Source organism: Lolium perenne, chromosome 1, assembly GCF_019359855.2.
Source record: "Lolium perenne isolate Kyuss_39 chromosome 1, Kyuss_2.0, whole genome shotgun sequence".
Classification (NCBI taxonomy): Eukaryota; Viridiplantae; Streptophyta; class Magnoliopsida; order Poales; family Poaceae; genus Lolium; species Lolium perenne.
Window position 1 is genome coordinate 100,425,521 of NC_067244.2, and position 12,019 is coordinate 100,437,539.

The following is a 12,019-nucleotide window of genomic DNA, read 5'->3' on the forward strand; positions in this document are numbered from 1 at the left end:
AACACGAAGAACACGGCGATGAACACGAGGAACTCCGAGACTCACGCACACACACACCCCGATACACCCGATGCTTACCTCCGTGGCTCGATGGACCACGCCAATAGAATCTCCGAGGAAGAGACACGCGGTAGAATTCCCCGGGGAGAGATTGGGATTGGAGAAGAAGAGCTTGGTGAGGGAGAGAGAGTATCTTGTACTAGAATCTCACTCAACAAGTTCCAAATCAACAACCAAGGTGCCTTGATTACAGAGGGATGATACCCAAGGGAGACTAAGCTCAAATTTAGGTTTGAGTTCAAAACAAGTCTAAAGAGCTAATGAGGGGTTCCAGCTACTTATATAGTCATACATGGCAAGCAAGGGCGAACAGGTACGCGAATGGATAAGTTAAGGCAGTTTGGTGGGGCATTCTCGTCAGGTCCGGTTTGGGGCCGGTCTGACCGGGCCTGGGACCGGGCTGTCCGGTTTGGGGCCGGTCCGACCGGACCTGTGACCGGGCCGTCCGGTCATGGGTCCGGTCGACCGGGCGCAAACCGGAAACCGCGAAGTTTCCGGTCCCCGGGTCCGGTCGTCGTCCGGTACGAGGGAGCTGGCCCGGTTTGCGCCCGGTCGACCGGGCCTATGACCGGGGCGTCCGGTTGTAGGTCCGGTCTGACCGGGTCCTGGACCGGCCAGCGTCCGTCACTTCCTTGGAGTGCTTCGTGCGACGTCGGCTTCGGCTTCATGATCATCTCCATGTCCAGTTGCTTCTCTCCTTCCCTTGACCTTGGCGTCTTCTCCTCTCCGTGGTCTTGACGCGCCTTGTACCTAATGACACATAGCACGTCGGCATGAGGTAGCAATCCATCCAAAGGGGTACCAAGATCAAGGGTGGTGAGGAGCGAGTTCACCTCATCATGAAGAGCTTTGACTCGGGCTCGTGTCATCGGTCCACTTGGGGGACTTGTTGGTCTTGGTGTAGCAACGTCGGTGACCGGGGCTACATCAAACGGGGTAGCCGAAGGCTTTGACTAAGAACTCGACGAAAAGCCAGATTTTTGTATGACCTAACTCTCGACTTACGGTGGCTATGGCTAGATTGATTGTCCCCCTCGGCAACCCCTCTCATGGCCCTTATAGTGTGAGCCAGGTCTCGAGAGGTCTGTTCGAGTACGACTAGGTTACAAAGAGTGCTACATCTAAACTTTCCTTGTTTCTTCGTCTCCTTGCCTTGTTCTTCAAGAATCCTTCACGGGAACCGACATGGCGGCCCACCTTGATTGGTAGATGATGTTCATGGGCCCCTGGTTGGGCCGTAGGAGGTAGCACAATATTAGTTACCCGAAGGGTAATGCCCACATCAACGATGGTCCTAGCCAAGTTTCGGCTGGTTTCCGTAGCAACAATGGTAACAACCACCGCGATGATTATCACAGGAGCAGTGGGCAGCAAATTGACAATAAAGATACGCCCAATTCTAGCAGGCAGAGGAATCGATCTAGGTATCCATGAGAGTACAACATGTCACCAGAAGAAATCTTGAACGGTCCATGCCAGATGCACTTTTACATAGATCCTGAAGGAATGAGCGCGTCGGGTCACTTCCAACGGATTGTCGAACATTTCAGGATCTATGAAGGATCACGTAAAACACACAAGCCGAAGCAGTCAACAGAGGATACGCGCCAGGGCTAAGGAGTGAGGTGCACGTACCACCACCACCACCAGCAATTACCAAAGGGAACCAGCAAAATTTGCTGCAGATCACTTGTCCTTAAAATGCCAATAGCACATATACGCAGCCAAAGTGATCAGTATCAGTAGTGATGATCTAGAAGGGAAGGCCAACAAACAGAGCGCAAATGATGATTACCCGACAGGTAAACATGGCAACACTATCGCCACCAGCAAATGTCGAGTACCTCAATTGTTCAGATCAGCCAATAGGATTCAGCAGAGAAGATTACCCACCCCAGGTTCCGCGGCCAAGACATTCAGCGTTGGTACTACCGGAAGTTATCAAAGGGTACGAGATCCCTCGAGTATTCATAGATGGAGGAAGCAGCATATCTAATCTACGCGGATATATTAAGAAAGATGCATATTTCGCTGGCCAATCTGAACGCCAACGAACACATGTTTTCATGTAATAACGCGCGAGAAGCCAAACTACCCCTTAGGCAAAATAGCTCTGGACGTACAGTTCGGGACAATGGAGAACTTTAGGAAGGAAAAGCTCGAGTTTGAGGTCATGGACTGGCCATCACAGTACCACGCCCTCCTGGGGCGACCCGCGTATTGCCAAGTTAATGGTAGTGCCGCATTATGCATACCTCTTGTGGAGAATTCTTGGACCCAGCGGCCCAATAACAGTCAGTGGAAGCTTCACCTTGTCAGATAAGTGCGACAAGGATTTCAACAGAATATCCAAGTCGTTTGGAATGCATGCTGAGTATGAGACGACAAAACTCACCACCAACCATGATGTGTTGCCAGACGCGGTAGATCCTTGCAAGAGCAATCTTTCGACACCTCCAAGGACTCCAAGGAAGTGCAGGGTCCACCCAACAGATCCCAAGAAGACAACATCCATCGCGACCAACCTGGACCGTGCATAGGAAAGCGCGCTCGTCGAGTTCCTCCGTGAGCGCTGGAAAATCTTCGCACGGTGTCCAGCTGACATGCCATCAGTACCCAGGGAACTTGCCGAGCACGCATTAAATCTAGATCCAAGAGCTAGACCAATACGACAACCTTTACACCGCCTCTCCGAGGAAAATCGCAAGGCCATGTTGTCAGAAATTCATCGCCTTGAAGACGTCGGATTCATCAAAGAGATAAACACCGAGGCCACTTGGTTGACCAATTGATGTTGTACAGAGCACGCAGTTGGGAAACCCTGAGAGGAAGGTATGATGAGCACATCAACAAGTTTTCCCTCAGTAAGAAACCAAGGTTTAATCGACCAGTAGGAGAAAGAAATCACTTCTGAAGGTGTTGCTGGCTGACTTTGGAAGGGTGCACTACCGGTGTCAGCAACAACGTGGAACCTGCACACAAAACAACCAAAATACTTTGCCCCAACTTACAGTGAGGTAGTCTGTCACACCCCAACTTTTGCAACCTTGATTAGTTGTCCATATTGCGAAAATGAGGGGGAACGAAAACTTTTTCTTAAGAATAATTAGATGAATTTCCTTGATCTGTTTGATATGATGAATGGATTTGATCTGTTGGTAGATGTATTGTCTTGTTTTGCTTGTTGAGTTTTGTCTTGAGCTACCTCAAGGAACAACACCCCTAGTGGTAAAACAAACAACTCACCTAATAAAACACATGTGTAAAATAGTTTTCCTTCTTACTACGCCAAACCTCTCTACTTATGGCAACATGAGTGTGCCAATTTGAAGTTCCTCTTGGTGTTCTAAATCTAGCTCAAATCATCCTTAACTCAAAAATTGGGATCATCTACCCCTTGCCACATCCTTCTCTTATACCCACTTATCCTTGATGGTTTTAAAGCCAAGTCAATATGATGTTTTGGCAGGCTTAAAATGTTCAAACTTTGGGAGTTGATCTCTAAGCACCCACGACTGTTACTGGTAACCTCAATGCATGGATCCCATCTATGCAACACTCTCTTCAACCTCCATGTAACGACCCATAAAAAAAACCATATATTAGATTTTTTCCGGTGCTTTTTTTTCGTTTCGTTCCAAGGATCATATGCATCATGCATCATATCATCCACCATACTTTATCAAATAAAAATTATTTTTAATAAAAACTATTTGTGTTTTCCCCTCATATGGTTCTTTATACACTAGTGGAAAACGGGGCTATAGGCCCGGTTCGTATGGGCCTTCAGTCCCGGTTTCCAAACCGGGACCAACAAGGCGGGACTAAAGGGTCCCCCCTTTAGTCCCGGTTCAAAGTTGCACCGGGCCTAAAGGCGTCGCCACGTGGTGCGGCCAGGGCGCTCGCGGTGGAGGACCTTTGGTCCCGGTTTGTGGTACGAACCGGGCCTAGAGGTTCTCTGCCGCGGCAGAAAATTTCTATTTCTCTGCCGCGGCACAGGTTTAGGGTGGAGCAGCGTTTCTCTGCCGCGGCAGAGAAACAGGGCGTTTCTCTGCCGCGGCAGAGTTTCAGCAATGCATATATCATTCAAGAAACCACAAAATAAAGTCGTGAATATATAGACATCGTCAACAGTACACGTAATGCATGCATATTTACAATATAAAGCTAGTCGGATCTCTTTACTAAATCTAGATGCCTTTACGAAGTTGCTCCATATCTACGACCTTCGCATAGTGCTCTCCACCTGGGGCAATGACCTCGGTAAGAAAGAATCCCGCGATTTCCTCTTGAATTGCTCGTATGTGATCCTCCGTTATGAGAGTGTCCCGCAGGCGTATCATCTATATTTAAAAAGGAGATCAATATATATATATGAATGGAACTCAATACAATTGATGGTACTAAGATTAATTTTGAAAATTTATTATCGTACACGAGTGTGGAGTATAGCGGCATCCGCACCCCTGGGACAGGCCATGTCACGAATGAAGTTGCAAACGTAGTATCAACATAAGTTATTCCCGGGTTCCTGCCTCATACACTTTACGAAAAAATAGTTCGATCAAACTAATAATCAAGCATCGTATTGAAAGTAAATATCATATACAGAGTTTCACGGACATAGCTATATATATAGTACTACTTACAGGGTAATCTTTAAATGTAAGCTCCGGTTTCCATTTACCCGGAACAGTATTGATGAACCGTTTCCAAGCCCTGCCCGGCAAAAAATAATGAGTAAATGAGTTATTGATTAGTTGATGATATCGTTGAATTAGAACAGATGAAGATGCCAATACGAAATTGATTGAAATTACCTCTGGAGGATGGCAGCCATGTCCGCCCATTCCGCATGTTCTTTACATTTCGAGTCCATGACATTTAAGACTCCTTTGTGAAGATCAATGATTAGGAGAATAAAGTGGAATCTGCACAAGCATAACTCAATGATTACGAGAATAAAGTGGAAGCTGCACAAGCATAATGTATGTTATAACACTCACTTGAAGTTGTAGGGAAAGAATATATCCTCTTTGTTTGCTTGCTTCACTAAAAAACATTAGCATGTTGTCCTCTGTGTCCTTGGGGTACTGTAGAACCGTAACTTCATGAACTGTGTCTGGGTCAATGAACCCCAGCTCGTGGAGCTTGCCTCTTTTGCATTCGAGCTTCTTCGTTCTGCATAATTAAATATATAGCGTACACAAAGAATATAGTGAGGATAATTGTTAGTGCAAATGAATGAGCTGAGCTACAGACTTAATTACATAAATAAATCACTTACAGGAAGTAGCAACTGATGACAGCTTTGTCGAGGGCATCTTGATTGAATAACTGAAACAGTTCTTCTAACTCATGGTTTATGTCCTCCCGCCCCCGGAAGTAATGCTCATCTCTAAGATACACCGTGAGGTAGCGATCACCTCTTCGACAGGCTTTCAGGTACCATTCATGCAACCTTCGCATCTGAGTCCCTAGACGCGCGAGCTCGCCAGGTTTGACGAGATCAGATCCGTATCTATATTTGTTTACGACTTGAGCTGTTGGATTGTAATCTTCGTACTCAACTGATGCTCCCTGAGCTCTAGCCTCCCGTTCGATCATCGATGCCGTCTCTGGATCATCATAGGACTGCACGACGAAGTGGGGTATGGACTGAATGTCCTGCTGTCCAAGCTGGGCGACATTTTTTGCTTTGCCCGCTCTATAGGACTGTCCAAGAGAGCGGTCATAATCACTTCTCGGCTCAGCTCTCTTTATTCTCGTCTCGGCAAAGTGCTTCATTGTATGCGGTGCAATAAACGTCTTCTTCGGCGCAAGAAACGCCTTTTGCTCTTCAGTCTGCTCATGTGGTAACAACTCTAGAGTCTGTGCCCTCATCGGAGTTGATGATCTCTTCGAAGCTGTAGGAGGTGCCGCGGTTAGCTTCCTCTTTTGCTTAGGTGGAGGCGGCGGAGTCTCCTGACGAGGAGGAGGAGGCGGCGGAGTATTTTCACGCGGAGGAGACTGCTCATGCACATGGGAATCATCATCGCGCAGAGGAGAATCATCACGCGGAGGAGACTGCGCAGGTGGCGGAGGAGGCGGACGAGGTGGCCTGCTTGGTGGCTTCTCACCTGGAAACACAATGTTCTCCTTCCGCCATTGCACGGTGGTTCTACGGGCTTCTCCCAGTTCTTTGATTTCCCCATCTTCACCTGCAGGGTGCTCAAGCACCAACCCCTCATAATCTATCAACACTTCATCCACCATCACAACAGCAAAGTCGTCTTGGACAGGACGGCAATGGTAAGACCTTGTAGGTAAGAGGATGCCGACCACCGCCTTGAAGGATAGGTTGAAAACTTTAACATGCAGCTCACAAGGACGGCTCTCAGTGAGATCATCCACGGGGGGGTAGCGAGGAGGCTCGACCACCCGGTCATCATCATCATTATACACCTGCTGACTGGAAGCCACGCTGCTTTTCCGGTGTTGTTGAGATTGCAGCGGGACGATAGCATTGAGCAATGCAGAATCTACAGCCTGCCCCTGAGCCATCTGGGATGTAAGTACTTGGGTTACTATGGTTAATTAGGCTTTCATGGTGCTCATAGAATCCTCTAAGGACGCTACGCGGTCTGTTTCCCTTGCCTTTCTCCTCTCATGGCTTTTAGCAGGAAATCTCTTCCTTTCCTCAGGAAAGCCATACTTCCACGGAACGGAGCCTTCTGTGCCTCGTGTTCGTCCGCCGTGTTCTTTGTTCCCAAGGGCGCGTGTCAGCTCATCATTCTCTCTTTCGGGCTGGAACCTCCCCTCCTCCACGTCCTTATGTGCTTGTTCCAGGGCTTCAATGGGAAACTTCAGCTGAGCTTTCTTATAGATGCACTTCCATGTTTCTGGATGCAACGTTCCCCCAATCCCGTAGAACCACTCCTTCGACCGTTCGGTCCAACCGTGTGTCCCTAATCTGATCCCTTTCCTGGTCAGTTCCGCCTCAGCTGCCTGCCAATTAGGACGGTTAGCCCTGTATCCACCTGGACCCAAAATTTGGTGATATATCTTCAACGCAGCATTTGCCTTATTTGTTTCCGACCTTTTCTTAAATTCTTCTGACTCCGTGCTGTACTTCACGAATTCATCCTAGTGATTTTTTACCTTCTCACTGTCCGGAGTCTTGTCTTTCTTGATAAAGCCGCGCAATCTTTTCTTGTGGTTCTGGAATAGTTCGGCCATCTTCTTCTTGGCAAAGTCGCGGAGGGCCTACTCTATCTTTGCCTTTTCAGCGGCATCCCCCTCTAGAGGTACTATGTTGAAATGTGCCATGAGCTTCGTCAGAATGCTGTCTTTGGCTACATCATCGATATAAAGACCTTGAGCTTCTTCCTCTGCAGACAGCACTAGTCCCTTTGGCTTGTTCCATTCTCGAACGGTGATCGGGACGTGGTCCCTAACAAGCACTCTGCATTGAGCTATAAATGACTTTGCATTTTTTCTCTGGAGCAATCGGTTTACCATCCTTAGCGATATGGGTGATGTCGTGCCTAACACCGTCGTCCAACTTTTTGGCCGGGCCTCGCTTCTTCGACTTTACAGAAGAAGTACTCGATCCGGAGGGCTAAAAAAGAAATAATTCATATTCAGTTCAATTTAATGCATCTAGTCGATCAGCAGCGGCTTAATTTATATACATGGGTGATAACTACGGTTTCGGAGCCATTATGATGATTTTCTTCCTCACCGGCGCCATTAGGATCTTCTTCCTCAATATTCTCCGCTCCCTCACCGGAGTCATTCAAAAAAGTTGCGGTGACATCGTCACCGCCATCATCTGGAATAACGTCGTCATCGCGATCATCCAGAGTACCGTTGGCTATGAGGTCAGCCATGAATTTTTCTGAAACTTCATCTCTGTGTCCCACCATGCTTTCTACAACGACTTGCAAGCTATATATAGGAACTATCATATGATCAAATTAAGGATAATGCAGAAACTGAAAATGGAGTTACATATGTAGTTCTTAACTAAGGATCGATAATATAGTGTTGAAAGCAGATAGTGCAGTTACATGCATACATAGATCGGGTTCATGTTTATTTAACCCTAATACATCAATCAGTACTACAACCTCTCAACCGCGCCGACCGGGTCCTATAACGCGCCGACCGGGTCCTGAGCCGCGCCGGGTGAACCCCCAAAGCCACGGAACAGTCACGGGAGCATAGCTAACATGAGATCCCAGCATAACTGACCATCCGGTCCTATACATGGTGTCTAACGCATACATGTAACGGCGAACGTGCTCGTCCTCCGCTGCAATGCGCTGAGCTACCTCCTCCGGCGGGGCCAGCTCCCTCTGAAACGACCGTGGCCCATAAGACCTCCACCAGAGAATATCCGGGTCGACGACGGGACCCGGATTCCGCACCAAGGTGCGCGACCCGGAAGCTAAGACCTCCCAGTGCCACCCTGGCGGAGCCCAGTCCCGGACCTCCCCCATCTGCTGCATCTCCTCTAGAATAGTTATACCACAACGCGGCGGCTATCGCGGCATCGTAGCTACGAAAAAAAAATCATATATGCACTAATATAAATAAAAAAACATGATATTGTGCTAAATAAAAAAAACTTCAGAAAATTTCTAGTGAATATTTCGATATTGATTTGACATGTGTGAATATTTCTATATTAACACATAAATTTGGTCAAACTTAAAATTGACTAAAGCTTAGGCGTCTGCAAAGTGTGGCACCCCAAAATTAGCAATACGTAACCAAGCGTGTGGGTTGTGCGGCCTCCTAGTTAGCTAGTTGATGTATCCCTACCCAAGGTCGACACTACATCAAGACCGACAAGCCCTCCTCGTGGCCCAATGACACGAGCTCGAGCCCAAGCCCTACACCAAGAGGTGAATTCGCTCCTTTCCACGTACGCATTTGATACCCCTTTGGATGGCGTGCTACTTCATGCAAATACCCTATGTTCAATCAGGTACATCGACCAAGACGCGAGCCATGGAGACCAAGCAAATGGAGAGGGAGCTGGAAATGATGAAGATGGAGCTACAACGCCCAGGCCGGAACTTCCGCCCCCCAGGACCGGAACTTCCGGCCAGATGCCTTCCAGCGCCCAGAGAAATGGATCAAGCCGGAACTTCCGCCCCGAGGGACCGGAATTTCCGCCCACCGGAACTTCCGCCCAAGTTCCGCCCTACTTCCGAAAATGCGCCAAAACAACACTGGATGTTACTGCGAGGAAATGGGCAATTTCCGGAACTGGGCCGGAAGTTGGCCGGAACTTCCGGCCCACAAGACCGAAACTTCCGCCCGTGACCGGAACTTCCGCCCAGGACGACCGGAACTTCCGCCCCATCGAACTTCAGCACACCAGCACTTTTCAGCGTGTAACTTATCCCTTCGCCCCCACCTATAAATAGCCTTGTTGGCTCAGATCTGAGATTAGACTTGATATGAAATTAAACCTGAGCTTAGCTCACCCTTGTGGGAACCCTACCTAGATCTTCGATCTTGTACCCACCCGGGCTCCTTATCGACTCGTGAAGATCTCTTTGGTGACTTCTAACGATTTGTTGGTCTTTTGCTTGCACTTCTACCTATTTGGTCTTTTGCTTGCACTTCTATCAACCTTCCGGTCTTTTCACCCTTCTTGATCTCTCGAGCTTCGATTTGTCGATCTCTTTGCGGGACTTCTACCGGAAGGTCTTTTCCTGCAACCTCTATCGAGTTGGTGGTTCGGGCCAACGAGGGAAAACCGATTTGTGTGCGTGTGTGTGTTGTATCCCCACGATTCCCCTCCGCGTTCTTCGTGTTCATCCACCTCCCCCACGAATTCCACCCGAATCCGTGAAGATCGGGCACATCCTTGGGCTTAGCCCTTATCATATGGTATCAGCAGCTCTTTGGTTGCCACAGATTTGACCCCCACAACCCCCAATTCCACCAATTTCACCCAAACAAAATTCCAAAAAAATTTCCCAAAAAATAGCCCCAAATTGGCCTTGGATCGATCTCGCGATTTGTTGAGTTGTTTGTGGTTTTGCTCCAATAGAAACTTGTCTTTGGTGTTGATCTGCAATTCCCCCACCTTCCCACACCTTTTAGTGCCAAATTTTCCTCGAATTCGAAGGATTTCGGCCCGGATTTCCGCCCAAATCGACGAACAGCCCGCAGATCTGATTGCGACCGGAAGTTCCACCCGGCAGGACCGGAAGTTCCGCCCGGGACCGGAAGTACCGCCCCTCAGGACCGGAAGTTCCGGCTGGCCGAATTTTTCACAGCTCCCTTCGTTTTTCGTTTTGGCACTAACCCCCTTGTGTTTGGACTTCGGTTTGAATGCCATTTCAGCTACCACAAAGCTTCCGCAACATCAACAACGACGACGGCACCCCGAGGATCCAAGCGGTTCATTTGACACCTCCACCACCATCGCAAGTTCAAGATCGTCGGCCACCATCATCAAGTGGTATAACTTGCTCCTAACTTGTAGCCCTAGCCTCTTTTGCGTACCTTTCCTATCGAGAGTGGCTTTCTAGTGCTGCGAAGCATTGCACAAGCATCCCGACCGTGAGGGTGTGCGTGTGTTGAGCAAAGCTACGAAGCAAGCTCGTGTGAAAAGATAAGCAAAAGAAGTGTGACATACTTACATAGATAGTAGTATCCTTGCATAGTGAGAAAAGGAAAGAAAAATACAAAAAAGAAAAAGAAAAAGGGTGTGAGTGACACCTATACACAAAAGAGTCCAAAGCTTATAAGCAAAAGAGAGAAAAGAGAAGAGAGGCGTCTTGCGCAAATCTTGTTGCTTCTCAGTTTTGCAACCAAGCCACGGTCTCTCTTGCGTTAGCGTGACACCGAGCTAGTAGTCTTCGTTTGGACCATTTTGTTCTTGCTCATTTTCTAAGTCGCGCTAACCCCATTTTGTCCCACGCGTGTGTTCCTCCTTGTGTATGCCTTTTGTGATCACCGCTTTCGACTTGTGACTTTTGGATCTTACCCACTTTTGACAATAGACTTTTCGTTTGGTTCTTCCATTTGGCTTTCCACATCCATACCTAACACCATATAGAGTTTTTGGTTTTGTGTGTGTGCATACTGCTTGTGACGGTACAGCACGCGTCCGTTGGGAACCCCAAGAGGAAGGTGTGATGCGTACAGCGGCGAGTTTTCCCTCAGTAAGAAACCAAGGTTATCGAATCCAGTAGGAGTCAAGAAGCACGTTGAAGGTTGTTGGTGGCGGAGTGTAGTGCGGCGCAACACCAGGGATTCCGGCGCCAACGTGGAACCTGCACAACACAATCCAAATACTTTGCCCCAACTTAACAGTGAGGTTGTCAATCTCACCGGCTTGCTGTAACAAAGGATTAGATGTATAGTATGGAAGATGATGTTTGCAAAGAACAGTAAGAACAAGTATTGCAGTAGATTGTATTCGATGTAAAAGAATGGACCGGGGTCCACAGTTCACTAGTGGTGTCTCTCTGATAAGAAATAGCATGTTGGGTGAACAAATTACAGTTGGGAAATTGACAAATAAAGAGGGCATGACAATGCACATACATATTATGATGAGTAGTGTGAAATTCAATTGGGCATTACGGCAAAGTACATATACCGCTATCCAGCATGCATCTATGCCTAAAAAGTCCACCTTCGGGTTAGCATCCGCACCCCTTCCAGTATTAAGTTGCAAACAACAGACAATTGCATTAAGTATCCTTAGACATAGCATTGATGTTTTATCCCTAGTGGCAACATCACATCCTTAGACATAGCATTGATGTTTTATCCCTAGTGGCAACAGCACATCCACAACCTTAGGGGTTGCTGTCACTCCCCCAGATTTAATGGAGACATGAACCCACTATCGAGCATAAATACTCCCTCTTGGAGTTACAAGTATCAACTTGGCCAGAGCCTCTACTAGCAACGGAGAGCATGCAAGATCATAAACAACACATAG